The sequence below is a fragment of the Paroedura picta genome, chromosome 3, assembly GCF_049243985.1.
Source record: "Paroedura picta isolate Pp20150507F chromosome 3, Ppicta_v3.0, whole genome shotgun sequence".
Lineage (NCBI taxonomy): Eukaryota > Metazoa > Chordata > Lepidosauria > Squamata > Gekkonidae > Paroedura > Paroedura picta.
Window position 1 is genome coordinate 128614344 of NC_135371.1, and position 27576 is coordinate 128641919.

The window sequence follows — 27576 nt, forward strand, 5'->3', positions numbered from 1 at the left end:
GGGATGATGGAAAGATAAAACCTAGGAGTTATTTCCCTTTCCCACCCATCAAGGGCCTTCTGGGATAGCCACAAATCTTAGCCCAGACAGGAAGAGTTCAGGTTGGGCCAGAAATCCTTAGTCACACAGTTTTTTTTAAAAAAATCCAAAATCCATTCACTATTAGCTCAGATTCTGGCTGATCAAAATAGTACTGGGCAGAATTCCCAGAGGATCTACTTCCATGTAAATCTGTGAGCAGTTATGACTTTTCCCAAGATCTGGGGAGAAAATTGCTTCTTAGAAACAGTTCTACGTAGATAAAATTTAAAATCTGGATGAGTGAGTGGAGTCTGGAGGTGGTACCTGGGAAGTGAGGAGGTGGAGCCTTGTAGGTCAGAAATGAACAGAGGATAAGAATTTGGGCACATGGGAAGTCTCAGATGTCACTCTGTCAACCTGTCTTAGCTGTCAAATGTTATCCCACCTTTCCCTCATGGAGCTCAAAGTGGCCTACTTGGGTCTCTGCAGCTTTGATCTCTTCTAGACTAACAGCTCTCATCATTCTATGAATCTAAAAAAATGAATACAGAAAAGAGGCCAACCACATTAATTAAATGAACTGTACTTTAATTCTAACATTAAGCTTCTCTTGATTTAGGACTCTTGGGGTTGCATCTTATATATTGCACTTTCCTTCATTTAATTCCCCCCCCAAAAGTGTGAACACAGAAAGAAAAACACGGTATGTATATTGTTGCATAAACACAGGATTATTAACACTTTATGTTTTTATCATCCTCTTTTCTAGCTGAGGCTCATGGTAGATTACATAATTAAAAGCCATTAAAAACAATATGCAATAGCATAATACAAACAATTTACATACAAATAATGCAATAAAATATAGAAACAATGCAATAAAAACTGGATTACAAAATGAGAGAATGTATGAAGGAAACTGAAATGTACAATAAAACAGGAACAATGAAACTGAAGAACAATGCATGAAAACCAGTATAATGGTGTTTGCAAACTTCACATCAGCCTGTAGAGATTTTGCTCAAATGTCCAGCTAAAACACTAATGGGATTGTTTTCTATTTATCAGCAAGCTATTTCTATAAAGTGACTTTTAAAGACAAATTAATGAAATTGTGGATTACTGTTTCCCAGAAGACCCAATGATGCTTTTAATTAAATACTTTGCCTCAGCTGTGAGTTTGTAAACCACCTTTCCATTCCTTAACTGTCCTTTACTAGGAAGTCCCACGCTTTGGTAAACCAAAGTTTGGAGCAAAACATTTTTTTATGGCAATGTTAAATCATCAAAGATTAGTGAATGTAGGTAACTGAAAGGCTGGGGCATTTAGAGGAATTTGATTCCAGTTTGTTGCTCTTGTAGACAAACTAAATAAACAGACCTTATTGCTCTTCAAACGTCACTTGCCTTGTGTTTAGTGATCACTGGCAATATTTTTTGTTGCTTCGTTAGACTGATTACATTCCTGTCCATTTCCTCTCTAGAATAAATTTATTATTGGATTTATCTGTCTCGCAAATCATGAGTCATGCATTGTTACTTTTAAACTATTTATTACTGTTGTTTCCTTGAGCTGGATAATCCATGGTGAGTGCACATTTCTTAAGTGCCTCCAATACATAGCTTGAGAGCATTTACCTGCTGTATACATTTTACTTAATCTGTATGGAGTTGAATGCCTTTGCCTTTATTGCTTTCTGGCAAGCCATGTGAAGCCTTTAAAGTGACATCAAGGCAGTGGATAAGAGGATGAGAGAACCCGAGGGAAATGTCATATGACAAGGGTTACCACCAACTACTAGTGCTTAGGATTTTATAGCTTGCAGATGAGACTTTATTGTCCATCTTTCTCAGTTCAGCCTTCCATGTCGTATGCATTGCCTTTCTTAATAACCTGTGATTGCCTTTTTAACTTTCTGGTTCCTTCTTCTGTCTTTAATTAGGAGCACCTTCTGTGCCCCCCCCCCTCCTTTGGCTTGTAATCAGCTGCAAAACCAGAAAAGACCCCAACTGAGCAGTGACTTTGCTCCCTCTTGATGAGAGACATTATTTCCAGACCAAAAAACATCATTAAGAATAAGGAACGGAGGTTGTAAAGACTTAATTAAATGCTCCGGGAGGAACAAGAACATCTTATTAGAAGAATTTTGTAGTCATTACATGAAAAAAAAATCATTTAAGTCCTGAGGTAAAGAAGGAAGATCTAGAAATTCAAAAGGGAAGTTTCTGCCAATTGTCTTGCCATTTGCTTAAAGGTAAAGGTATCCCCTGTGCAAGCACCGAGTCATGTCTGACCCTTGGGGTGACGCCCTCCAGCGTTTTCATCGCAGACTCAATACGGGGTGGTTTGCCAGTGCCTTCCCCAGTCATTACCGTTCACCCCCCAGCAAGCTGGGTACTCATTTTACCAACATCGGAAGGATGGAAGGCTGAGTCAACCTTGAGCCGGCTGCTGGGATTGAACTCCCAGCCTCATGGCCAGCGTTTTCAGACTGCATTTCTGCTGCCTTACCACTCTGCACCACAAGAGGCTCTTTGCCATTTGCTTAATTACTGTTAAATTACTGGTATTGTTACACCAAGGCCTTCTAGAGCTTTCCTTTTGTACTGAAGATTGTGAATTTATGGCAGGGAGCTTCCTTTAGTCTCCTTCAAAGGTAATTCAGGACATGTGGATTTGTACACGGTTTTTCCAAAGGATAGGTAGATCCAGCTTGAAGGAAGTGCACTTACCCACCTTGGCTGGGGTGCAGCTTATCATCTTGCCCTCAGCCAGGAACTTTGGGGTGATCCCGGATGCCTTCCTATCAATGGGGGCCCAGGTCACAGGAGTAGCCCACTTGGTGTTTTACCATCTATGTCAGACTAGTGCCCTATCTGTCCTTGGAATGCTTGGCCACAGGGATCATGCAACAGTTACCTCTGGACTGGATTTCTGTAACTCACTCTACATGGTCCTACCCTTGTCCTTGACCCAGACTGGTGCACAATGCAGCTGCTAGGATCCTCTCAGGTACATCTTGGAGGGTTCATATCCAGCTGGTGCTGAGGCAGCTGCATTGGCTGCTTGTTGCAGCCCAGATGAAGTTCAGTGCTTTGGTATTAGCCTTCAAGGCCATCCATGGTCTGGACTCCACAAATCTGAGGGGCCACCTGCCTCCTTAGGCTCCCCACAGAGCTCTTTTCTCTGTGGGTGCTATTCTGTTTGAGATCCCTAGCCTGAGAGCAGTTGGCCTGGCCTTAACCAGGGCTAGGGTCTTCTTGATCTTGGCCCCAAACTGTTGGAATGCACTCTCAGGAGAGCTGAGGGCCCTGACAGAGCTATCACAGTTCCACAGGACCTACAAACTGGAGCTCTTCCGCCAGGTCTTTGGTTAAGGACAGGGCACGGAAGATTGACGGCCTCTCCCCAAGCTAATTGGGACATCAGGTTCCCCTTACCCCAAGTTGGGATGCTGTGGGTGGAACGGGAGGAGGTTCTTATTGCTGCCATGGTGTGTCAGTTTTAGACTTGTACCGTGAGTTTTTTTAATGGGAGTTTTATTGGGGTACTGCATCATTCTCTGTCAAGAGCTGTTTTATAGGAGTGTCAAGCTAGAAATTAAATAATAAATAAAATAAACAGCAGGGCGTTCTATGTGTACAATATTTTCATGTGAATCTCTTGGTGAGAGGAGAGGCACATCATACAATTTATCCTGCTATGATTGGATGCTCACTCACTCACAGTAATGGTATGACCAATTTATTTTATAATGCAACAGTCATAAAGGTTACCCACCCAGGACTGCATGAGCTGTTAGCATGATTTCACAGTTCTGCCCAGGAGCACAGTGGGGCAGGAGATTGCTCCTGCCTACCTTCCTTGTTCTCATTCTATTCTCCTTGCTGCTGCTGCTGCTGCTTCTTTAGACTTTGCCATCCTCCCACCAAAATTGAGCCACACTCTCTGACTCACTCTTCCAAGCTCCTGAGGAACAGGTAAAGACAGCCTCATCTTCCCACCATATGCTTTCTAGTTCCATCTGATTATCTTTCATCTCTTCAGCATACACCAGTTTTTTTGAGTAAGGATACCCTTCCAGTTGCCCAGAGAGTAGCTTCTCAGGCAGTTTTCCTGATGAATAGCCATGCCTCCCTTGCCTGGAGCATCCACCAAAGTCCCTAATTCCTCTTGCTGGAAACCAGTTCCCCAGCGGACAGGACAGACCCTCAGGACAACTCCCACCCTCCCCCTGAAGTCAGAACAGGGATCAGGCTGAGCTTTGCATCTCACAGTTCATGCCTTTTATTTTATAGGATAACCTGCATAATCCCACACCTGCTGTTTCCTCACCCTGCTTAAAGAAATTCTACAAAACTCCAAACCTCTTCAGCTACTGTAAATTTGGAAAAGTAATAAATCTTTTATAAATCAGGCAAATAAACATTTTATTCAGATAGCCCAATTCAAAGAATTTTAGAACAGAAATCTTAACAGATACATTCACACATAACAGTAGCCTGGACTTGGAGAGAGAAAAAACACAAGAGAGAGAAAAAACACAAGATTGCATTTTTCTGCTTGCAGAGCAGGAGCTGCATGTGGCTATAAGGGTCAGCTGAGCTGGTTCTTTTGCTGAGGCTCTTTCTCCTGGCCTAGAAAACACGAGGAGGCATGCCAGGAGGAGAGTCTGTGATTCACTGAACCCTTTCAGAGCTTAGAGCTAAATGATCCGTGAGAACCATGTGTTTCAAACTCCAGTGGGCTAGGGGTGGGAGAGCTACAGGGAAGTGATCTGAGCCAGAGAAACAGCAGCTGGGGGGGAGGAGTTTAAATACCTTGTACCTTTGCCATTTCTGCACTCCCAATTGCTTCCTCCCCCAAATTACTTTTCCTGTTACAAAGGGCCTGGCTATCATTACATTACATTATATTTAATTTGCTCTTTAGAAAAGGAAAGCATCTCTCTTAAATGTAATGGCATAATACTATCAAGAGGGTAGGGTACAGAGTTGAGCAGGAATCGCCAGTGGCTCTCTAGATGAGCATGGACTACAATTACCATGAGCCCCTGCCAGTACATAGAGGATCTTCACTGGCAGTCTGCTGTACTAGGATTAAACTGCAATGGCATGGTACCAGCATGGTGAAGTGGTTAAGAGCAGCAGCTTCTAATCTGGCAAGCTGAGTTTGATTCCCTACTCTTCCACATGCAGCCAGCTGAGTGACCTTGGGCTAGACACAGCCCTGATAGTGCTGTTCTCACAGAGCATTCCTGTTAGAAGTTCTCTCAGACTCATCTACCTCACAAGGTGTCTGTTGTTGGGAGAGGAAAGGGAAGGCAATTGTAAGCCACTTGAAGACTCCTTTGGGCCATGAAAAGCAGGGTATAAAAATCAACTCTTCTTCTTCTGTGATGTTAAGACCTGCATAGCCCAGGCTGGCCCAATCTTATCAGATCTTAGAAGCTAAGTAGGGTCGGTCCTGGCCATTATATGGGCAGGAGACCATCAAGGAATTGTGACACAGAGTCAGGCCATGGCCAGCCACCTCTGAATGTCTCTTGCCTTGAACACCCCGTGGGGTTGCCATAGGTCTGCTGTGACCAGATAGCCAAAACAAATCAGAGAAACACAGAAAAGTACAAGTTGTGAGAAACACCACACAACATCAGTTGCTCCTCTCTGTACTTAATGCTGGAAGCTCCTGCATAAAATGGTGATGTTGACATGCCCATTCTGTGCATAGCCCACAGCATTGTGGGGGCTTTACCCTTTAGGCAGGATAAAAATAAACATCCTTCAATCCAGCTCAAAGAGCAAATCTAGGGAGAGGCTGCAGAGCAGCGTCTTTGTGGACACTCTCTCTATTGCTATGACAAGGAAGGATTGAAGCTAAGCTCCATTTTCAAATGAGTGTCTGTGTGGTGGGGGAGACAACAAGCTGCTGTGAGCTGCCCCCTCCCCCTTCCAGCCCCTTTACAATGCAGCTCAGAAGGGGAAGGGAAGGTGGGGCTTCCACGTCACAGGGAGGCCCAGTGAAATGATTCTCATCCTTTCACTTTTTCTCAATTGCAATGGGGAAAAGGGACGGGAATGGGATTGCCAACTCTGGGTTGGGAAATACCTGGAGACTTTGGAGACGGAGCCAAGAGTGGGCAGGATTTGGGATGGGGAGGGACCTCAGTGGAGTCTAATGCTATCGAATCCATCCTCCAAAGCAGCCATGTTCTTCAGGGGAACTGAGCTATAATTCCAGAGGATCCCCAGGTCCCACCTGGAGGCTGACATCCCTTAGTCCACCCTCCAAAGCAGCCATTGTCTCCATGGAAACTGATCTTTGCAGTCTGGAGATGAGCTATAATTCCAGAGGTTCCACCAAGAGGCTGGCATCCCTCATGGGGGTACAGGGCAGTGGCAACAGGCAGCAGCATAGGAAGGGGTCTGTGCCAATGCCATCCCCATCCATCCATATGTCATCTGCTGCTTGCTGCTGCTGCTATAGCAGGGACATGTTTTCATACCCCCAAGTGGACGGAGGCTAGATTTATTTATGCATTTATACCCCACCTTTCTTCCTTATAGGGACTCAATGCGGTTTACATCATTCGCCTTGCCTCCATTGTATCCTCCCAACAGCCCAGTGTGGTAGGTTTGGGTGAGCACATGGTAGAGGCCCAAAGTTACTCAGATAGCTTCCATGGCAAAGTGAAGATTCAAACCTGGGATGTAGGTCAGAGATAAAGACAGGAACAAGAATTAGATGCAAGTTGTAACCAATAGTTCCTCACCTCTGATTTCAGAAAGTGTTTTTCCTCCTCACCTTCCAGTCATTTGTTACACCCTTGGCTATACATAATATTGATATTGATTAAAGATTTGCTCTCATGTGTTCAGTGCATTATCTTCTTGATTTCCTGGAACTGAATGCTTAGTGAAACTCTTTCGGTGTTCCCAAAACATCTACAGTCCTATATGATAGCGTGAGGCAGATGTAACGTTTTTAGAGCTACGGGGGCACTTTGGAAGTGCCTTCAACAAGTCGTCTAGACAAGTAGTTTTTCAGCGCAATCCTATGGCGAGTCATTGCAGCCTTAGCCCTTTGATTTCATTGGCTTTAGACTGGAGTAACTCTGCATAGAATTGTACTGTTTTGACTCCAAGGGTGAGTTCTGAAAAACTGGTTTTTCATGCTTCCAGCATGTTTCGGTGTGAACAAAGGAAAAGTTAGTTGAGAAGTACACCAATAGCTTGTGTGAACTCACCAACACACCACACCCCTACTGCAAAGCAATTTAACTATCTCCTGTGTGCAGAAATGTTTGTGTGGCTTTTATAAGGTAAAGCATATGAATATACAAATACTTATGAGGGGAAAAGAGAAGACTGATGGCTAAACCAGTTTTGGTCCTAATGAAATATATGCCTTGTCATTTTTTCAAATGACAAACCTGCTGTGTGTTCTTTAAAAGCTAAACCTCACTCCAAACTGTGCTTTATGTTTCTAGACAGCATTGCACATGATGTTATGAAGCAGTGCGGCTATATCTCAAGGAGCGGAGGGCCAGATGAGGAACTGTCAATTTGCCAACACAGACAATTTGTGAAGTGAGTGAAATTTCAATCCAGATCTTCCAGTTTATCAATTAGCTGTTGTGTCCAGTAACTCAGTATGATGGTGTATGCGAGTTTTTAAAAGGGCCAATATAGAAGGACTACTCTTTTTTGTATTATTGTCTTGTTTAAAAAAAATTAAATCCACACAGCATGTAGCTCCCTGAGTGCAGGGAATGGAAAATTCCTCCGAGATGCTGCTTCTTGCCACTTGGTGATAGCATCACTCACTCGCACAGATTTTCATGAGACTTCTGAACGACATCATGGAGGTGACCTCCAGAGGGCGGAATGCCATCTCTCCTCAACCACTGCGCTTTTAAAGATATAGTGACCTCATTCCCTCCTTTCTAAATCATCCTGGAAAAGGTAGCCTCTATTATAAGGGATTTATTGAAGTGTAGCCAGTAGACCGGATCCATTTTTTCAGATTGCTCCCATTTCTTTAGGCTGAGGATTTGCAGTCATCAGGGCTTTTGATTTTAGGAGGGTGATAATTTCGTAAATCTGAAAAACAAAGCAAGAGGAGTCCAAACAGACTGTGAAAAAAAAACCCAACTTGATTCTGAGCAGCATTTTTTTAAACTGTAGGGGAGCTATCTATCTACAGCTTCTTCCAGCTTAAATTACATATTTAGAGAAGCTAATGAGAATATCTATGCCTTTTTATTTGAAAATAGATATCTATTAGTTATCACAATAAAATAAAAGGATTTACAGATATATAGACCTGAGGAGTTGGAAATGGTTATTGAATATTTTTTTGCCTAGTCTGATGTCCACAAAATTGATGGAGGATTTTTCAAAGTGCTTATTTCAATGGCCTCTTACTTCATAGGGACTGGAATTATGGACAGGAATGTACAAGATCATTGCTGAAGTTACAGATCAATTGGTGCGGATTTTGTTCATGCCTTTTGGAGTTTTGCAAAATCACAGAACTCTAGGTATTTTATAACCCATTTCATGAAAGATATATTAAATATTAGGTTACCACATGATCCACAGGTTATATTATTGGATCATATTAAAGATTATGTCATTTTGCCAGATATGGAATCTGTCTTCACCCTTCTTGAGGTTGCTAAACTAATCCTTGCTGCTAAATGGGGGGAAAACCCACAGACCCCCCTTCCCCCCCACAAATTCTGTTTTGGAAAATATATTTCTTATAAAATCAATTTATCACCAAAGAAATTAAGACATATTGCATATAAATGTTCAGAATGCAGGGCTATGTTCATAATGTTCTGGAATGATAATAATATAGAGGGAATTCCTTTAATTTTCTATGAGCTATGCAGAGCAATCTCTGTGTAGCATTGGTATTTTTATATTTGAGGAAATACAGCAGCATCATTATAAATCATTGCTATGAAATAGTTTGTTTTTAATGATTTTTTAAGGATCATGTTAATTTATTTGTATCTTTATGGGCAAGCTAATAAAATGTATCATTCATATTTCAACAATTTCGTGAGCTGGTAAATTTTATTTACACACTTCTTGTCATGTTGAATTATGAATCTGGACATTCTTTACAGCTCATGTGTCTCCCTGAATCATTGTTATGTATGAATCAAACAAAGAGATCTGTATTTAGTATATACTTATGTTTCTAAATTTAAGAGAATGGGAGGACTACATATACTTGGAATAGACACCAAGTAATAATATGCACTTATAGTATCTTCTTGTATAATAATATTATATATAATATTATATAATTTCCTAATGCACCAAGATCTCAGTACTATGAGATGCTTTTTGGCATGGGCTTTTCTAAAGTTGTTGAAAATGTTAGCCTTAATGTGTAAGCTTTTTTTAAAAAAATGTTAATATCCTAAGGAAAATGAAGATTGCATTCTCAGAATTCTTTAGTATACGTCAGTATCCCCTCACAGAATGGTGGGGATGCTAGAAAACGGGGAAGCTCCTTTGGTTGAGGCAGAATATCTTTGTGTCTTCTTCGCTCAATGATCTAAAGCAGGTGTGGTCAACCTGTGGTCCTCCAGATGTTCATGGACTACAAGTCCCATGAGCCCCTGCCAGCATTTGCTGGCAGGGGATCGTGGGAATTGTAGTCCATGAACATCTGGAGGACCACAGGTTGACTACCTCTAATCTAAAGATGAGAGGAAGTGTGCTGGAGGGTGTGGGTGGTTACAAAGAAGCAGCCCCTCCCATCACCACTCCCTTGTCCTTTCCCCCATCTTCCTTATTTCTCCTGCTTCCTCCTTTAATCCCACTGAGGTGTGAGTGTTTGGGAAGTCCTGCTGGGCATGTGTGCTTGCTGTGCTGTGTTTAAACGGGCCAGGGGATAAGGAGAGGAGGAGCACTGGGTTCTCTGACACATGAGTCTCAGCAGCAAGAGATATGGGGCAGCCCTTGTTAAGTTGCCAATGGGCATGAGAGAAAATAATGTAGCAGATAGGAAAGTATCTCTTTGGAGAAAGGGTAGGACTGAAATGCACTAGTTAAGACAGAAGAGGTCAAGATGTTGTCCTTCCCCCCAAAAAAGACCTCCCCTGTCTCTAAGGTTCCTTGCAAGCCTGGAGAAAAATGTCCAGTCCCTTTAATGTGTGGAAATAGGCAAATGAAGCCTGTCATGGCATCATCTGGTAAATAGCGTCCCATTAAGCCCCTATTGAAGGGAGAGGTCATTTTTCTCCAGGCCTGTTGGTGACCTAGCCTGTCTGTTTCGAGTATATGTGCTTTGTCATCCACTCCGCTGAAGAGCTGTTGTGAACAATTTGTGCCAGCTTGGATTTTTCAAAGGAAACCAGTTGACTGGGGAACTATTGTCTCGTTTCTCTTTCGCTGCCAAAATTGTAGTGCTACTGATTAATGGGCTCTTTTTAGCTTTGTTACCTAAGGTCAATATTGAAAATGGCTGACACAAAAGAGAAAAAGTCTTCTTTGGCAAGACTTCCCAGAATCCTTTGCTCTGTTGTAGAATGTCCCTCTAGACTCCTTTTCTTTCCCACTCTGACCTTGTCCCCACACATGCACTTGCTGTTATTTTACAAAAAGTCTCTGAATCTCCATTAGCTGATGTCAGTAGGCAGTGAAGCCCATTATTTATCTTCCACACAGCTCTGATCAGTCTGCCCCCTGCAGAAACTGGAGCTGCTTTCTTTAACACAACAGAAAACAAAATAATAGCTTACAGTCATTGCAACAGATAGATTCAAGTGGGTAGCCGTGATGGGCTGAAGTACCACAACAACTTTTGCTTATATATTCCCACTGTTATGATGGTCAGTTCATAGTCTGAGGAAGAGTGCTTGTGTAACCCATGTCATTTTTGTTTTAATAATTTCCATCAGTTTAGGATTTAGGCTTAGGAAGGCAAAGGTTACTGAGCATGAGCAGTAAGTAAGTTGCTCATATATTAGTGCAAAATCCCCACCCCTCAGTCAGTCTGGCCCTGCAGCAGCAGAGAGAAGGCCCAGAGCTTGACTGAGGGAACTGCTAAATCTTTTGCAGGTACTTGGTGGGCATAATGGCCAGGGGGGAAGGTTGCACCTTATAATTTCTTCTTTTCAATTGTGTACTGTTTGGAAGTAAGGCTTTCCCCCTCTGAGTCAGTCTGGCCCTGCAGCAGCAGAGAGAAGGCCCAGAGCTTGACTGAGGGAACTGCTAAATCTTTTGCAGGCCCAAGCCAGGGAGTGAGTCCCTGAGCAGCAGCAGCAGCAGCAGCAGCAGCAGCAGCAGCAAGTCAACTCCGGAAGTGGAAGATCAGAAGCAGCAGCCAGGCACTTCTATAATTTCAAGTTGGACTTTCTCCTTCCAGTGTGTTAGGATTGGTTCTGTGCTGAGTGCCCTTTTTGAAGGACACTGAAGATTCTGTTCCCATTAATGTTGCTATGCTCATAGCCATTGTGATTTTGTTATATATCTAGTTTTACAGTTCTGGGGTTGATGATAAATATTGTTATAGTTAAATTTATCCAATGCCTGAAATGGTTTCTTTTCTTTTGAAGTAATTTCTCATTTTGTCAGGCCATAAAGGTGCTGTCTTTTATTGAATTGAACCTTCCCCATTACAAAGGGTTACACTTGCACTCGAAAGCTCACGCCTTGAATAAATCTTTGTTGGTCTTAAAGGTGCCAGTGGACTTGGATTTTGTTTAGTCATTGCAACGGAAGATTTTGGTCCCTTAGGAAAGGCTTTTTGAACTGGTCTTTGAAAACAGTCCAGGAGCTTCAATTGATATAACATGAGGCAAGGGGGTTACATTCTAGATGGTACACATTTTAGAGAGCATATTTTATCACACATACAAGAAGAAAAGAGTCACACTTTTTACTACCCAGAGGAGTTCATAGTGGCTTCCCTTCCCTTCCTCTCCCCACAGCAGAGACCCTGTGAGGTAGATGAGGCTGAGTAAGCTCTGACTGACCCAAGGTCACCCAGCTGGTTGCATGTGGAGGAGTGGGGAATCAAACCCAACTCTCCAGCTTAGAAGTCGCCCCTCTTAACCACTACAACAAGCTGGCTCTCAAGATCTATACTGGCTACCAGTTAACAATTCAAGAACTATACTGGATACCAGTTCACTTCTGAGCTCACTTCAGTTCTGGGTTGATTGTTACATGGAGAGTTCTAATAGTCTGAATCCTTGCTCCTCTATGGGCCTGACTACTTACTATTTCTATACACAGATTCTCTTAATTTGTTTTTAATAACCCCCTGCCTAAAAACCATTTTAAGCATTTTATTACAAACATTCACCAAGTAAGCTTAAGGCATTCTCCACACCAGTTATTTGACCGAAAACACTGGTGGGAATGGGGTGCCAGGCTCCTGGCTGCCATCAAGTAGAACAGCAGTCGGAGATTTTTTTCCTTTTTTTTTTAAGACACTGGCATCACATGTGTGGTGATGTCACTTTAGGGGGGGGGAATTACCAGAAACTCTATTAATTTTACGATATATTTTCCAGAAGTGACATGACCTCACTTCTGGGTTTCTCCTATGGCAACACCACAGAGCACACAACCATGGAACATTTCCCATGTCCCTGCCCCAAAGCTCCTCCCAATTGCCAAACATGGCCTGACAACCCTAGCAGGAAGTGGATTATTTTTCTGTTTCTTCACAGCCTCATAGTGCATTTGTACATTTCCCAGGTTTTCCCAGACTTTTCTCTAGTCTTTCTCAAACCCACTTTGCAGCAAAGATAGATAGAAGCAAAGACTGAACGGTTGCCATGTGGGTGGGAATGTTGGATTTGCCTACTCCTGCCCACATGGCAGCCATTTTCCCTGTCCCACCCCTTCCCCACAGGGCTTTCTCCAATGATTCCACCCCCACGCGGTAAATACTGGGTGACCTTAGCCTCATCACAGCACTGATAGAGCTGTTTGGACCAAGCAGTAATATCAGGGCTCTCTCAGCCCCACCTACCTCACAGGGTGTCTGTTGTGGGGAGAGGAAAGGGAAGGCCGCTTTGAGACTCCTGGTAGAGAAAAGCAGCATATAAAACCCAACTCTTCTTTTTAACTCTGCTTAGGAGTGCACTGTTCATGTATGTAAGTCACTGAAATTTTAACAGGTTAAAAGTGCAACCCTAAGAATGCTTTCCTGAGAGTAAGTCCCAGTGAACAGAACTGAGAAGGATTCTGCATAGACCTGTTTAGGACTGGTTGGTTTCTTAATCTTGGAATATAATGATGGGGCTTAATAGCAACTGTTGCATAAAATATGTTAATAAACAATCCACCAGGGGTGTCACCTGTGCAAGGTCCATTTAAATTAATGAGATTAGTGGAAATACCCGGCATTACCTTGTGGGAGAACTTGTTCCAGTTTCCTGCATGCTTCCCCCTGTTATTTCCCTGAGGAATGGAAACAAAGACTGTCAGTTTACATGAACACATCTTTGAAGGCAGCAGCCACAAGCAAAAGAACTGTATGCCCTGATCTTTATTCAACCTGGCATTAGACACTCACCTCCACCTTATCCTACTGAACATTAAAACTTGGATGCAGTCCAAATTGAACTGAAATAATGGCAAAGACCACGCTGATTTTAATACCTTTTGTTATTATTCAGATGATTTATTTAGATTATTGTGCCCCCTTTCCAGAAGATCTGCTCAGAGCAGATATCGTTTTCCTAATTTTCTTTTAACCAAATGCCTTTCTAAAGTCATAACGTAAAGTTCATAGAATAAATCTGAAAAATTATTCAAAGAACAATCCTTGCTATTGGCTCAATGCAGCATTACTGCAACAGAAGAAAAAGGTGGAAGGGTATATACAGATCCTGCCTTTTCAGTTCATTCTAAAGAAAGAATTGAGATTTTTGACAATTAGTATGGAATAAGGGTTTATAAATCACCTTGATAAAGTTATCACAAAATATAAGGATGTATTCTTGCACTCATATTGTAAACAATTAACAGTTGAGAGGTGGTGAGCAAAGATGGTGGTGAGGAGAGTACGCAAGTTGTGCTGTGTTGGGTATTACTTCCCTACCCTATGTGTTGCCATGGTCTTGGGTAAGTAATTCTCTTGATCCTTGTTCAGTAGATTGGGGCCAAATAAAGGGGGTGTATACAACCCATGACTCTTGGCCATAATCCCAGGATCACTAAGACCACCCTTGCCTACTCTCAGAGATTCATTTCCCCCATTTCAGAATCTGGGTCAATGAGGCTTGTGTCAGAGTTGGAGGACAGCTTTTGCCCAATGTGAAGAAAAAGTATTTTTATTTGGAGGTTTGGACCAAACAAAACTTTCACCCTGAGTACTGAAATGTCTTTTTCTTTCTTGGCAGAATACAGGTGAGTGTGTGTATAAGGGGGGAGTCAATTGCTCACCAGCTTCACACACCAAACCTTCAGATATGCAAATAGTAGGCTTGGAGGATACAGTAAGATGGTCAAATCACACACACATTCTTGCAGCTAGACAGGTGATATCTAACAGGAAACAGAGATCTGGGGGACTTAAGAGGCTAGAAAGACTTCAGGAAGACTCTCTTGCTGTTATAGTCCTTTTAATGGGGTTTTAATGGGGTTTCTAGTGGGACATATGTAAACCGCCATGAGCCTTTGGGAGTGGCGGTCAATAAATGAAAGAAAGAAAGAAATGCTGGCCCAAATATCTGAACAGAGACTTCAAAGTACTGGAAACCTGGTAGAAGATTAGTAACTTTATAAGCTAATGAGCCTGATTTAATTTAACATTAACTAGGGCTTGTATAAGGGGAGGGACAGAGGAATTACAGTTTAGGTTTATCCTTTTGAGTTCTTTGCTCAATATTGTGCTATATAATGAGAGTCTGTTTAAGGACATTTTCTTTTTAATAAATACTTATCCATGGTTCCTCTATATATTTGTGAAATGTCCCTGTGGGAGGAGCGTGTCTAGAGTGTCAGAGCCTGAATAAGGGCCAATCAGGGTGTGGCCAGCACTGCCCTCCCTAGCAGCCTCCCTCACAGGGTGCCTATTATGGGGAGAAGAAGGGAAGATGATTTTAAACTGCTTAGAGACACCTGGGGCCTGCTGGGTGACTGTGGACTGTTCCTGGTTCTCTCAGAGCTCTCAGTCCCACCTCCCTCACAGGGTGCCTATTAAGGGGAGATGAAGGAAAAAGGTGTTTGTAAACCACTTTGAGACTCCTTTGTGTAGTAAACAGCAGGGTACAAAAATCCAGCTCTTCTTCGTCTAAAGTGCAACAGTGAAAGAAGCATGTGGGCACATAACATTATATCAATAGTAAAAAAAAATGGAAACAGAAGGAGCAGGGTGGACACCTGTGTACTGTGACTACCTCATGTGGATTAGGGCAAAGGGACATTTCACTGTCTGTAGCCTAATTCGCACAAGAAGGGAAATGAGGTTGAACACAGAACTGGGAGGAATTGGTTGCCATGTAATATCCCCCTAAGAAGAGTCTCCAGTATGATTTTCCCTTCACATATCTGAAGACATAGATCTTGAAAGCTCACCTGTAACCACTATGCCACAATTCCCAAAGGTCAGTCCTCTCCCACACTCAACTAACATTCCAAACCACAGGTTCTTGACACCCATCTCTCCACACCCATACTCTCATTTCTCACCATACCACCACAACCCCCCACACAACACATATATTCAACTTCATGCCCTTACAGACTGGACAACCCCGCCCCTTATTCTTCCCAATGCCAAGCTCTCTATCTTAATCACTATCTTTGTTTCTATCTCCCTCTCTCTTTGCTATTTTCTCCCCTTCCCCCCGCTAGCTCCTGTTGTATCAGCTACAACGGGCTTTAATTCTAGTACTTTATAAGATTTATTCTGGTAGTGATTGTCTGTACCACAGAACCCTTCCCTATCTTGGACCTTCTGTTTTAAAAGGAGTGCCAGGAAGAAGGGAAGGGGCAGTCAGTTGGCAAGTGGCTACTCCCCAGTGATGCACAAGTCACCTCCAGACTAGATTTCTGTAACTCGCTCTACACTGTCCTGCCTCTGGGCTTGATCCGGAAACTGCAACTCGTCCAAAATGCGGCTGCTAGAGTCCTCACAGCTACACCATGGAGGGCTCACATCCAGCCAGTTCTGAGGCAGCTGCACTGGTTACCAGTTGCCTTCCGGATCAGGTTCAAGGTTTTGGTTTTGACCTTCAAGGCCATCCGTGGTTTAGGACCATCATATATGAGGGACCGCCTTTCGCCCTATATCCCCTGCAAGGCTTTACACTCTGCGTGGGCTAACCTATTGGTCGTTCCCGGCCCCAAGGAAGCCCGCCTGGCCTTGACCAGGGCCAGGGCCTTCTCGGTCCTGGCCCCAACCTGGTGGAATGAGCTCCCGAAAGAGCTGCGGGCCCTGCGGGAATTACCAGCATCCCACAGGGCCTGTAAGACAGAGCTCTTCCACCAGGCTTATAGATGAGGCTGGGCGGTAAGAAGATCAGCCCCCCCTCACAAACTGGCGGTAGAGAGTGTCACCCCCCCTCCCGTAGTTGAGGATGCAGAGCCTGAATGAGTAAGATTAAGCCATCATTGTTGCCACTGTGACCAATTGGTTACCAACTACTGTAAATTTATTGGAACTTATTGTTATTTAATGGTTTTTAGGAGATGGGGTTATGTAAGCCGCCTCGAGCCTTCGGGGGGGAGGCAGGGTATAAATACAACAACAACAATAATAATAATAAGGCAGTAAGTTGTCCTTGCCATTACCAGATGCTTAATAGCAGGAAACACAGCAGCAAGGCTCAGAACTGGGAAGGGAAGCTGAAGGGTCCTGTTCCTCCCACCAGGCAATTTCTACAAAGGGCAGGTGGTGGCAGCAGTTGAAGGAAGGAGGGAAAGAGAACAAGCCACTTGAGGTATTGGGAACACCTTGGAGGGCAGAGATCACAGAGGGCTGTCCCGCCATGTCCTTATTATATCCCATACTTCTTCCCACTGAAGTTAACTGCAGCCATTTAACTAAACTAAAACATACTTGTGCTCACATCAGTTCAGTGGGAGCAAAATCTGCCTTCTAGCAAGCGTGATCTCAGTGGCTGAGGACAATCAATTGATGCTCACTTGATATGACCCTATGTATTTTGCCCAAAAAACTCAATGGAAATTAGTGAGAATTATGTCTGTATATTTGTTTAAATTATTTACAGTTTTTCTTTCTGCAATGCCTAAAACAGATTGCTATATATATATATATATATATATATATATATATATATATATACACACACACACACACACACACAAGCAAGCAAGCAAAACATTTTTGTCACAAAATAAGGGAAATCCAGTTAGAACAGACATATTTATTAATAATTTCTGCTAAAGGTATGCTAAAATAATGTAACTTTTCACCTTTTAAGGAAAGAAGAGAGTGTGAGCACTTTTCATTCCATATCTGGCAGGCTTTTCCAAAATGTGGGTACAGCCACTGAAAAAGAGTATGCATGGGCAGTAGCTGAACAGACCTCCTGAATACAGGGGTTGATCAAAAATGGGGCACCAAATGACCTTAATTGGCACAAGGGCTCATAGGACAAAAGGGGGTCCATTAGACATGCAAGTCCCAGTCCATGAAGGTCTTTAAAGGTAAAAACCAGCACATTGATTTGTGCCTGGAAACAAATGGGTAGCCAATAAAGCTGCTGCAACACAGGTATTATATAATTAGAAACAGAGAGTTCACAAGGACCCATATCATCCACTCCCCCCACACATTTCCCTTCCCTGAAAGTTTCCCTAGGCTTCTTTTTCTGCTTTCTTCTCTCCTTCCCACCCACCAGCCAACCCCCTGTGGGAAAACTCTGGCCATGTGAGATAAGCTGCCAGGTGAGCTGGGCCCAGCTGTGTGGTGGAAAACCTACAAGGGTATCCACAGGGTTTCTCAGGGGATTTCCACACAGAGGTCAAAATGGTGAGATGTCTTCTACCTGCAATAGCATGATATGAAATCATGCAATTTCTCCCCTCCACACTTTAAAGCCTTCCTGCTGTGTCGTCGAACATTTTCCCCTTCTCACATACTGCACAAAAAACAAGAGAGAGCAATGCGCTCTTTCACTCACTGCTCCTTGGCCTGTCAATCAATGGGGCCAACCAATAGGAGGTTTGTTGATCTAGCCCCCCCTTTTTTTTAACTTGAAACTTACACGTGGCAATGCATTTTCAGTCCTATGTAAATACATTGCCACATTGGTTAAAGCCCCCCCCCCTGCCAAATAAACACGGCCGGCCAGTGGAAGGCACAGCGAGGGAAGCAGATTCCCCCCCCCCATCATTTCTAACAGCATTAAGTCTCTCTTTAGTGGTTTTTAACTAAGTGCATCCTTCCCTTCCTCTTTAGTACTCAGACCACTGTCCCTTCTTCTCTTCCCCACTGCTCAGACTTTCCATGCCATCCACAATTGCCCCAGACTCTTCCCCTCCCTCTCAGTCCCTGAGCACCTCTTAAGCTGAGCACCTGGAGGCAGCACGCTGCAGCATAGAGATTGCATGCCGCTTAAGAGGTGCTCAGGGAGGGGGAGGGAGTGAGAAAAGGAGTCCTGGATGCCAGGCGGCATGGGTCCCCTGGAGTTACAGGGCATCTCTAGACTTAGTTTTGGACCTTTCCATACACAAAAAATCACAAAAAAAGAGAAGAAACATAAATGTGTACAGAAAGCCTTTTTTTTTTTTAGATCTTGCTTTGCTCAATATGAAAGATGCCATACTGGAGAGAAGCCATACTCATGCTCAGACTATGGGAAAAGTTTTAGTACTCTCATTCCACCAAAAATGCCCCAAAGAAGATAGGCCATATCAATGTGTAGACTGTAGGAAAAGCTTTAAGATGAGAAGTTATTTGACACACAGGAGAGAGGCCTTATTAGGGTTGTGTGCTCTGGTGTGTTTTGGTGAGCACTTTTAATATGCTAACTACACATCTCTGATGATTCCTGCAGAACATTTGGGGTTTCAATGTTTGAAATTTGTGTAATTTTTATGGTTTTATGTGGTTTATGTGGTTTTTATGGTTTTATGATGTTTTTTGTTTTTTTTATTGGATGTAAACTGCCACAAGCCAGCCCAAGGTCAGTTCCCCTGGAGAACATGGCTGCTTTAGGGGGTGGGCTCTGTAGCATTATATACCATTGAGGTCCCTCTCCATTCCAAACCCTGCCCACCCCCAGCTCCAGTCCAAATGTCTCCAGTTATTTCCCAACCCAGAGCTGGCAACCCTATTCTCACTACTGTCCAACAGCAGCCACTCTACAAAGTCAGGGTGGGATAGTAGAGCTTCAGACTAGGATCTGGGAAACCTGGGTGTGAATCTGCGGTGGAAGCTTATTAGGTGATCTTGGGCTAATCAGTCACTCTCAGCCCAACTGGGTTGTTTTGAGGGTAAAATGGAAGTGAGAAGAACTATCTACATATGTGGCTTTGGCAGCCCACTGGGGGATATAAATAAAGTAACTTGCTGCTGATTCCTGGCCCCAGGGAAGTTCAGTTGGCCTCGACCAGTGGCAGGGCTTTTTGGTCCTGGCTCTGACCTGGTGGAATGAGCTCCCAGGTGATCTGAGGGCCCTTCCAACATTCCACAGGGCCTGTAAGATGGAGCTCTTCCACCAGGTCTATGGTTGAGGCCATACCGGGAAGATCTGATACCTCCCTGGCAGATGAGCAGATGAGGAAGATCAGAACTTGGAATCAGTAGAGTTCCCACCGGCTGACTGTTGTGGTGGGTGATGAGCCAGCACTCTAGGTTCCCCCGACACCATATTTAACTAGCGTGATGGGATTTTGGAATTGTTGCCGCCATAAGGGTTTTTTAGTGGGTGTTCTTAATGGGATAATATTGTATGTTTTATTAGGGTTTTATTTGTGACCCGCCACAAGCCAGCTTGCTGGGGGCAGTGGGATATAAATTTAAAAGATAAATTATATAGTTGAATGGAGGGCAAAGAAAAGGCTAGTTGGTGAGTTGGAAGGAGGGAAGGAAGCAGGACAAGTTGAGGATACGGAGGCTGGCAGGAGGAGAGAAGAAGCATATAGCATGGAGAGGGAGATCGAAGGGAAAGGGAGGTTCTCCTGGCAAGTCATTGCAGGTTCCCCACTGCACAACTAGCCTTGCATCAGACAACAGGGGCTGGCCTGGGAAACGGCACCACACAACTTGGCCTGAATATTCTCCATCAGGAGCTGCCATGATGGGAGAAATTAAAGACAGGGGTACAGATAAAGGTATATTGGCAGCTAGGAGGGGAGAAAAGACTGAAGCAGGGAAAGGGGAAGTTGCTATGTGGCTGCCAGGGAAAGGAAAAAGGAATGAGTGCAGGAGGGGACAATGGAATGCCCCCACAAGTCCTTGTGGATCCCTCTTGTGTAAGGTTACTAACTTCTATATGAGGACTGGAGGTATTCCAGAAGGACAACTAATTTCCAGACAGCAGGGATCAGTGTCCCAGAGGCAACCGCTGTTTGGTGTGGCCTCTATGGCATTAAACCCCACTGAAGTCCCGCCTCTCCCCAAACCTAATCCTCCCCAGTCTCCACCACCCAAATCTCTCCCAACCTGGTTTTGGCAACCCCACCCCCTATGTGATCATATTATTCACACGTGTTCCACGGTTTCATGGGAGCATTCCACACAAAAGCAATGCATGACACCCTGCTGTGGATCCATTACCACCTCAAAGCTGGCACCTGAACAGGCCAGCCCAAGAACACTGAATCTCTTCCACACCTCGCTGCAAAGCAAGACCTGGAAATAACCAGATATTCCCTAGCAGTAAATCTTTAAAGCTTTTTTCTGACACACATGAGATGCACTCTCTATGCAGAGTAAAACAATAGCTGAGAGTGGTGTTCCTAGATACTACATAGAAGGCGGGGCTCCAAAAAGAAATACTATAGAAGTATTTGTTGGGGGTTACACCTAACAGATTTCCTTTGACCATCCCGCTATACTTCATAATTGTTTTTAGATAAGAGTGCATTATTTAATATTATTGACCACTGAGGAAGACCCAGGAGGGTTGAAATGCATTTGGTCTGTTCATGTGCAGTTAGATCTGTATAGTTTTTTAGTATAGGTTTTACTTTGTATTTAACCCAAGACTGGAGCACTTTAATGAATAATTGTTAAAAATTTATATTGTTTTATAGGTCAACTTTTGAGTTCCTGACTTTGTCAAAGTTGGGTTTTCGTTCCCTTTTTGGTTTTCCATTCCCTAGCAGTAAATCAACAGCCCAGATTCAGGATTCAGGCAGTGAATTGGAAGGCGATCTGAAATGATGACACAAACAATGAAGAAAGGGAAACTATATTTTATGGGACCCACCCATGCAGGATGACTGGGGTGGGTCCCATAAAATATAATTAGAATGGGGGAGGACTGTTCGTGGGTCAAGGGCAGGAATTATCAACTCCTGAGTAATGACATGATCATTCTTTAAGGTTCAGCTATACCTCCAGAGTCCCTAGCAATTAAACCTTGGAGAAGAAGGCAGATGCATCCTCTTCTTTAGGGTCAGTACATTCTTTAGGGTCACTACATTGCTATGCAGAACACAGCTTGTCTTCTTACAAAGTGCAGCTGTTAAAACATATTTTAAACAGTTGATTACCTCTTGCAAAGAAGAAGAAGAAGAGTTGGTTCTTATATGCCGCTTTTCCCTACCCAAAGGAGGCTCAAAGCGGCTTACAGTCGCCTTCCCATTCCTCTCCCCACAACAGACACCCTGTGGGGTGGGTGAGGCTGAGAGAGCCCTGATATCACTGCCCGGTCAGAACAGTTTTATCAGTGCTGTGGCGAGCCCAAGGTCACCCAGCTGGTTGCATGTGGGGGAGCGCAGAATCGAACCTGGCATGCCAGATTAGAAGTCCGCACTCCTAACCACTACACCAAACTGGCTCTCTCAAAATGGCTGTGGTTTTCTAATATATTGTTAATATATGCCTCACTTCTCCGAGTGGTGATAAGTTCTCAGGAAATTGTAGTATTGGTTGTTTTGCAAAAGACAAACCGTGGTGGGTCTACTCACTATATCTGCCATTTTAAAGTGTGAGTTGGTGAATCCCATAAAGTGGATTCACCAACCTAAAAAGTGCTATCCCCCAGCAGAAAACCAGCAGGCCACCAGCCAAAGAAATTTATGGAGGCGAAGAAGTACTGCCTCCGCCTCCAATATCCTGCCCTCACCCTCGCCCTCGCACCTGCCTCTTTCTCCCTTCTTATGGGGGATGGGAAGTGCTTTTTATAAATGGAGAACAGCCTGGAGCAATGAATAGATGGACAAGTGTGCAGGCGATGCCATAAATAAAAGTATTTTTTTCCAAAGTTGTGACACAAAGCATACCCCTCTAAAGTCCCCCCCCCAAAAAAAAAATCAGGAACACTATGCCATGCTTAGCGCTACACCATTCAGCTGTTGTAACACTATTTTACCTACTAGATATTAAGCCCGCTGTGGGCAAAATACAGCGGGCCCTAGCATGATGGGTGGGTGGAGGAATGGGGCAAAGGAAGGAGGAAAAGGAGAGAGACAGAAAGACAGAAAGAAAGGGAGGAAGATACAGACAGAAGAAGAGGGAGAGAAACAGGTAGCCAGAAAGAGGCAGATGGAAGAGAGGGAGGAAGGGAGAAAGGGAAGAACAAAGGGAATGCTGGGAGGAAGGGAAGGAGAAAGGGAATGCTGGGAGGAAGGGAGGAACAGAGTAAGGTAGGTGGGCTTGAGACCTTCTGCTGGGCCTAGGAGCAGGCTCGGCTGCTCCAGGGCCTGGCAGAAGGCTTGGGACGGGGGCGGTGGGCTCCGCGGCCTACTGCCACCAGGCCTAGGAGCAGGCTCGGCTGTTCCAGGGCCTGGCAGAAGGCTCGGGACTTCGGGAGTGGGCTTTGTGGCCTTCTGGTGGGCCCAAGGGCAGGCGAGCCTGCCCCAGGGCCCGGCAGAAGGCTCCCTGGGTGAGGGGAAGCCGGCTGGAGGACTTACCGCTGGGGAAGGCTTCTTCCTCTGAGCGGCAACTCCCCCGCCGGCCCAGGCGAGGCTGGGCCAACCAGCCAATGGGGAGCCGCGCTTTGTGCGGCTCCCCATTGGCTGCTTGGCCCTCGAGTGACACTCGGAGGGCCCAATCAGGAGCCGCTTTGCGGCTCCTGATTGGGCCCTCTGAGTTTTTATCCCGGACAGGGCCTGCCCTAACTCCTCCCCACTTGCCCTTATTCCTTTATTCCTCCCGCTCCTCCGGAGCGGGGGGAGGTTTAAAAATGTGCAGAAATGCCCAAGGTTTGAGTCCAGGGGCACTTTTAAGATCAACAAAGTTTTATTCAAGGTGCAAACGTTCATACATTCCCTCAGACACAATGAAAAAGGAATTAAAGGTAAAGGTATCCCCTGTGCAAGCACCGAGTCATGTCTGACCCTTGGGGTGACGCCCTCTAGCGTTTTCATGGCAGACTCAATACGGGGTGGTTTGCCAGTGCCTTCCCCAGTCATGACCGTTTACCCCCCAGCAAGCTGGGTACTCATTTTACCGACCTCGGAAGGATGGAAGGCTGAGTCAACCTTGAGCCGGCTGCTGGGATTGAACTCCCAGCCTTATGGGCAAAGCTTTCAGACGGCTGCCTTACCACTCTGCGCCACAAGAGGCTCTTGAAAAAGGAATTACAAGTCTTAAATAAAATTTTATTGGTCTTAAAGGCACCACTGGGCTCAAACTTTGTAAAAGACAAATTATACTCACAGAACAATAAACATACTGATTTTTTTCTTTCATGGGCCAAACTGCATCATTTTCATTTCTTTCCAATGTAGTGGATAGTAAACATCCTGGCTTCCTTTTTGGTCTGTATTCTACACATATACAAGTCTAATATCCTGCACATTACTCTGAGCTCTTGGGGAAGAACAGGATGAAAAATGGTAAAGTGGCAAAGGATTATGGGAAAAGAAAGCCAATCTGCATGTGTGACCACATCTGTCCATATCCACAACTCTGAGTATAATCCACTTGAGAGCCATCTTGGTGTAGTGGTTAAGAATGGAAACCTCTAATCTGGAGAAACCAATTTCATTCCCCACTCCTCCACACGTAGTCAACAGGATGGGCTACAGCCCTGTTAGAGCTGTTATCACAGAGCACTCCTATCAGAACTCTCACAGCCTCACCTACCTCACAGGGTGTCTGTTGTGGGGAGAGGAAGGGAAGGTGATTGTAAGCTGCTTTGGGACTCCTCCGAGAAGTAAAAAGTGGGGTATAAAAACCAACTCTTCTTCAGTTCCCCACCCCCATGCTATTTCCACCAAGCCACTCCAGCCACCACATAATCCTCCCCCCAGAAAATTTACACAGAGGCTAAGGGATAGCCATGTGAACAAGCCACCCCTCCCAGACCTCTTCAGAGCTCTTCAAACCCTGAAGCCCCTCATTCGCTGAGATTGCTTTTTTGTGGTTCTGAGCTCCACTTTGTAACCGTCCCAAGCAAAGGAATCGGATCTGCTCTATTTTCTTTTTTCATAAAGTAAACAAACCAGAAGGTTAAGCAAAGTACATTAGCAGTGGCTGGAACCCAGTTCTTCAGAACAGCCGCGCCTCTGCTAGGACTGAATTACTCCTGCCAAGTAATGCTGATAACCACTTGGTTGAGTAACTTTGCTGATACGCACAAAACGAAAATCCTAGGAAACGGCTTGCTTGTTAATCTGCAAAACACTCAGTGTGACTGTACCTTAATTTGCTTTGAACAGAACACGCTATCATCTAATCTGTATAACCAAGCACAACTATATCCAATTTTGGTCTATGAGTGGCTGAGGTCATATGCCTCCTTAAATGTCAATTTCTACAGTCTTGTTGCAAAAGAGATTTGCATGTTTTTAATAGAAAATTATCATTCAAAAGCGAAGACAAGTATTTGCAGAAAACAGCAGCATTTCTCAGCAGTACCTTGGAGATCGGGTAGTATTACTGTATTACTGCAACACATTGAAATATGTTTTTTATGGCTACAGAATAGGTGTATGCTCCAACTTCAACAAACCCACACAAAACATTTGTCAATGCTTATCTTTCTGCATTGGTGAAGTGTTAAGAACTGTTCTGCTGGTGATATTTTTCACCCATACCTCTTCAAATTGTAAATGTGTGTTTGTGTGTATATATGTGTGTTGAATGCATAATTTAAAACACAATGTGAATGTAGCCGAAGCATATTTACAAACATGCACCCCATGGAACTGCTCATTTGGAAGGCAGGATAAATTACAACTCTTTGTGAAATGTATACTGCACAACAAACCCAGATAAAGCTTTGCATAATACACATAGAGTCTTAGCAATAGTACTCTACAGTCTACATAAGATTCTAGACACAGTCAGGTAGGACTTTGCAAGTCACTCATCTATTCTTTGCTATCTAGTACCATGTTCTATAATTTAAGATGCAGTAATTTTGGATTATAGCATCTATGTACACTTACGTAATTCTAACAATACAGAGTTTAATCATTTTGATAAATGTGTAAACGTGCTTGAAACAAACAAGGCGATTAATAACCACAACGCTGTCCTAATTGCCGAGACACCTTGAAGAAATACATTTCTTCTATTATATAGAAAACGTTATAAATCCACTTTGTGTGATGAAAAGGCCACTGTGGGGTGGCTTGATGATAAATTTTAACATAAATCACAAAATGCATCTTAGGTAAAGCAAAAACCAATGAACAAACTCACATCCTCTTTTGGAAATTCATCACTACCCAACTGCGCAAGTAACCTTGAAGGTGCCGGATTTTTTAAAAGTGGAAGCGCATTCTATGAGTTTCTGTGGTTCAACAGACAACTATCAACTCTGCTGTTTTTAGCAGGACTTGGAGGATGTTTGCTCAATTTTTTGGTACTGGATTAAAAGCATACCTTGTGCATGGTACATTACAAAGGGGAGGGGATCCAACCCTTGCATGAATGGAGTTTGCAAAAAAATGGCCACCTCCCCCTTTCCCATGCAGAATTCCTCCCTGCTCATAAGCAAGCTTTTGCTCTCTTTTGTGAGCTTGCTGTGCTCATGCAAGAGCCCTTCTTGGCACCCCCTGCCCATGCCAAGTCCTACATTGTTCTAAAAATCCCCCCACTTCCAGGGGGCACATGGAGGGAACAGCATTGCTAAGCAATAAGGTAGCAAATGATAGGGTTGAATTCAATCTAATGGCATTAGCGCTATACCACATACCAACCACCAGTAGGATTTCTATTATCCATGTGCAAGAAAGAAAGAAAGAAAGAAAGAAAGAAAGAAAGAAAGAAAGAAAGAAAGAAAGAAAGAAAGAAAGAAAGAAAGAAAGAAAGAAAGAAAGAAAGAAAACCAGGTCTACTGAGCAGTTTATCAGTATCAATGTATTATTACAATTAACATTTAAGAAAAATGGGAAATGTGGCCCTGGTTCAAAGCAAAACTTTATTCTGAATGCTTGATGGGAAATGGAAGAACTTGACCATACAAAAAGAAATAAGAAAGTAAAAGAAGCAAGATCATTGTTCAATGAAAGAATCGAGCTGCACCCAGTGCATCAAAGGCCTGATTCTGTTCCACAGTCATTATATAACAACTACATAGCCATTTTTTCTGGAGCAATTTGAACACAGAAAGCTTCCTTGTCAGACGACTAGCCCATCTGTCACGATACTGTCTATTCTGGTAGGCAGTGACTCTCTAGCACCTCAGGCAGAGAAAGTTATTTCTTGACATCTAAACCCCAAGATCCTTTAACTGGAGAGGTCCTTTAGCTCTCTCATTATGTCACAGCCCCTTCCCAGTAAATCTTTGGCATATTACTCCTTTAAGCATGAAGTACAGGCATCTTTCAGGTATCCATGAATAGTTCAACAGAAAAGACATACAATGTTCAAGGTAACCTGCATCAGGAATTCATTAAAAATAAATAAATCTGAGCTACAACACATACTAGTTCTCTTTCCTCAAACTTATGAAAACTTCACTTCCTTGGGTGTTACTTCCCTCCACTAACCTCATGTCCTCTCCCTACAATTTCATCTCCCACCACACCAGTTTTTCTATAGCATAAGAGAGCTGGAAAGACGTACGGTTCGACTTTGTTGGAGAAGTATCGGCGCAGCAGGACTATGATTGTTGTGATGATCAGGATAGAGGTGCACATGATCCTTCCCCATTACCAGACCAGGGGCATTGTTTGGCTTTCCAGAGAGCATAAGGTAGAATAACCTGTCCCTTTAACACTCTGGGACAGGGACCAGCATACAAGCCACAGGGGGAAGGATTCTTTTCTTCTCAGTCACCTGCAGGCTCTCATGACTGCTTTCAGAGAAGATTAGTGTGGGATAAGACATAATTAATGGGTGGAGAAATGAGGACACAAGCCTTTGACCTCCAGCCACCAGGGGAAAAGGGGGAGCAATTAGCTGGACTGCCCACGTCTATTGGTTTCCCCAGTGTGCAATGGCCCTGATTTGAAAGCAGAGAAAGAAAGTGGTCT

At 43.8% G+C, this 27576-nt stretch overlaps 1 long non-coding RNA gene across 1 annotated transcript; it reads right to left on the reverse strand.

Moving 5' to 3' along the window:
* Nucleotides 1–680: 680 nt before the first annotated feature.
* On the reverse strand, nucleotides 681–27362 carry LOC143832786 (uncharacterized). Its single transcript, XR_013229405.1, has 3 exons — nucleotides 27167–27362; nucleotides 13411–13461; nucleotides 681–8124 (listed from the first exon to the last, which is right to left on the reverse strand). It is a non-coding gene; the product is annotated as an uncharacterized LOC143832786 (long non-coding RNA).
* Nucleotides 27363–27576: the final 214 nt, after the last annotated feature.